This window comes from Hibiscus syriacus, unplaced genomic scaffold (genome assembly GCF_006381635.1).
Source record: "Hibiscus syriacus cultivar Baekdansim isolate YM2019G1 unplaced genomic scaffold, ASM638163v2 tig00110411_pilon, whole genome shotgun sequence".
In the NCBI taxonomy this organism is placed as follows: domain Eukaryota; kingdom Viridiplantae; phylum Streptophyta; class Magnoliopsida; order Malvales; family Malvaceae; genus Hibiscus; species Hibiscus syriacus.
The window spans coordinates 7,857-11,784 of NW_024062727.1; positions in this window are offsets into that span (position 1 = coordinate 7,857).

Sequence of the window (3,928 nt, forward strand, 5' to 3'; positions counted from 1 at the left end):
AATTCACACATATAATGAAACTGGTTCAACATGCTAAAGTGAGGCAAAGGTTTGATCTTCTCTTTGTTTTTAAAGAAACACCATTTTATTTATTTAATGATTTCAGTGATGTCATCAAATTTTTATCTGTACATTTCCTTTCAAAATTGTGTATACTCCTGTGGTTTTTTCATGCTAACAGTAACAATGTTTAATTGTAGCAACTTTTGCTGAACATTAACTACTTTACTGCTGATGTTACTAATATCTCTGTTTTATTCTCTGTAACTTCATGTTTTTGTGAAGTTTTGAACTTGAAATATTAGAATTATTCTGTAATTTTCAGTTGTTTTCTTACATTTGTAAAGTTTTTGAATTTACAAGAAACCTAATATGTTTTGAACGAGGGCAAGAATAATTTTTTTTTTTGAACAAATGCAGGTATTCAATCTCCAACTACAAAACTCAATTGTCATAAAATTTGAAACAAATAAAAATCAATCAACCCTTAATTCGGTCGATCGATGGTTCAAGGTTGACTAACCGTTTCGATTCTGAGGCTGCGTTGGTGGAGAAACTTTGGTAGGACGCAAATTGGAGAAGGGTTGTCAAGGACGCAAGGTCAACGACAACGTGAGGCTGCGCTGGTGGTGGTTGCACTGGTGGAGAAGTTTGCGTTGGTAGAGAATGTTATGAACGATATTCAGTAAATGGGTACGAAAATTAGGGATTTGGAATGATGGGTATTAAATTGTTTAACTATTGCGGCGTTTGTTTATACAAACGCCGCTACTGTATCATGTAATGGCTGCGCTTTTAACATAAACGCCGCGTTTGTACATGTCAATACTGGCGTTTTTATACAAATGCCACTATATATCAGAATATTGCGGCGTTTTTAATAAAAACGCCGCAAAGGAACTATTTTATTGCTGCATTTTTTTACGAAAACGCCACTAAGGAACTATTCTATTGAGGTGATTAAAAAAGCCACCTAATAACAACTCTATTGCGGCGTTTGTATCCAAAAATGCCACTAAAATATTATTCTTTATCGGCATTTTTGGATACAAATACCGCAAAAGTAAATCTATCAAAAACGTCGCTAATAACATTTAATTTACATAATATTAGTTCATTTTACAACTAATCATTTCTGCTCTACATCTACTAAATTCACTGATATATGTAGCTTTATATAAGTAACAACAACCATACATTTGAATTAAGACATAAGGTATGCATAAAAATGCTTAACAACATAATACATTACAATTTAGAAACATTAAAGCTATGTATAAACAGTCTTCGCTATATTGTTAAGTAGAATTTAGTTTGGTCATTCGTGGGGAAAGGATGTAGGAAAGTTGTTTTCTTTGTTTGACGACGCATCGTTAAGTTTTTCGTCCTTGTAAACTCTATATGGATCAAACCGTGCAATTGTGTTATAGTACGTCGGTGAGAGGCCCAATTTGGTCGCCGGGACATACAAATGACGACGTCACTTGAAATCGTTTGAGAGTTGTTGTTGTACCAGAGAAGAATCTTTGAGGGAAGAAGAGTTTAAATGATTTTAGGGTTCGGGTAAGAGAAAATGAGGACTATATATTTAACATTTTGCGGCGTTTATACAAAAAACGCCACTATTGATTACACTATTCTGGCGTTTGTTAAAAAACGCCACTATTGATTATCACTATTGCGGCGTTTTTCTAAAAACGCCATTATTGATTAACACTATTATGGCGTTTGTCTAAAAACACCACTATTGATTATCACTATTGCGGTGTTTGAGGAATAAACGACACTATATGTGTAATATATTGCGGCGTTTGTGGTATAAACGCCACGAATTTACCACTCTATTGCGGCGTTTTGGCTCAATCGCCGCAAAATTTATACTCTATTGTGGCGTTTGTGGTATAAACGCCGCTAATTTACCAGCCTATTGCGGCATTTTTTGTAAAAACGCCGCTATATGTCAACTCTATTGCAGCGTTTGTACTAAAAACGCCGCTAAAGTATCAATTTATGGCGCTACGATTGGAAACGCTGTTATATGTTTAACTTTTGTGGCGTTTCTTCTCCAAACGCCGCTAAAAACGCCGCTACATATCAGTTTTGCTATACCTTAACTACGCAGTCATGGAAGAGATTTCGAACCCAAGAAACAGCTGTATTCCCATGTTTATTAAAGGGCTTGATGACTTGTTTGATGATTTCTTCTGCATTTGGGCAACTTTGAGCTTGGTAGTTCAACTGGAGCTCACTTTTGGCTGCAAATAAGGATAAGATTAATTGTTCAACTGGAGCTTGAGATGTAAACATGTCTAAATTAAGTTTATAGTTGGGGGCATTGCAACTATAGCTCTACTTTCGATTCGAAGAGATTAATGAAAACGAAATAAAAAAAAACATATAAATGAAATGAAAGAGTAAGTACCAAAATGAAACTGGAGGAGCATTGGAAATAACAGAAAGATAAAGCTGGTGCAGCAAGGGTGGTTCTTCATAGCCATCGATGACCTTTGAGGTGATACAACTCAAGGACTGTCCCAAGCCTTATATAGTAGCAGGGCTGGACTGACCGAGGCGTGGGCGATCCCCTAAAAATTTAAAATTACTATATTTTTAATTTTTTTTATGTATTCTGTTGAAAATATATTTTTATTCTCTTATAATTTTATTTAGAATTTTATAAATTTAAATTCGTTCTCTTAAAATTTTAAGTTTATTCATCTCTAATAAAATCCTATGTCCCTCTCTATACAGCAGCATTTTAGAAGAGCAGGAACATGTAAAAAGAATGAAGAAAAGAAAGTGAAGCTCCTCAATCTCCACTACGCCGCTTTCCTTTACCTTTTGGCCGCTTCTCTCTTCACGCGAGCGGCCGCCCCCACTATAAAGAAGCATTCTGTTTTGGATTCTCCTAATATTGGATGTTACTGGGAAGGGGAAAGAGATTTTCATGGAGAGTTTTATAGTGTGACACCTTAATATAACGTTAAAATAAGACGATATCGGTTTTATTATTATTTAAATAATAAAATCGGTAAAAAAATTACCTAAAATTTTATGTTAATTCGGTCATTTTTTAAGCCTAATAATATTTTCGGTCATTTTTTAGCGTATAATAATATTTTCGGTCATTTTTTGAAACTCCGGTAAAAAACACCCAATAATAACAAAACCGGTAGCGCCTAATAATATTTCTGGTCATTTAATAACAAAATCGATAGCGCCTTTTTTTAATCATTTTTAGACCTGTCGTTTTTAAGCCTGCCGCACGTGAACTATCTCCTATTCTCATGCATAGATGGTTCGTACAATTTTCATATTTGCTCATTCATCTCTTAATGGAATATAGATATCCGACTAAGTCGAGTTAAATTTTTTTAGATGTATTTTATTTTATAATTAATTTTTTTATTTGAGTCGAGTTGAGTTATTCGAATTTATGTTTAAATTTAATTGAAATATTTATAATTTTATAGTACTAATTAATTTTAATTTAAACATATTTCTAAAACAATATATTATATATATTCATATTTTTCATATGTAATATAAACATATCATACAAATTACAAAGTAAAAATGAGAAAAATTCGACTTGATTTGAAAAACTATATTTTTTTCAAATCTAATCGACTTGATTCAAACTGATTTCAAGTTATAATTTCATAAACTCGATTCGACTCGAAAAAAATTAAAGTTCAGGTCGAGTTATAAAATACAACTCAAATAGTAACTCGAATAACTCGAATTTTTTTAGTAATTAATGAATTAATTTTCAAGTTTTAATCCAGTCTCACGTCTTTGTACGACTTATATATATATATATATGTATATATATATCATTTGAATTGAAATTAAATAGTATCATAATATTATAAGTATTTACAATTAAATTCACATAGAAACTCTAAAAACGACTAAGCTCGACTTG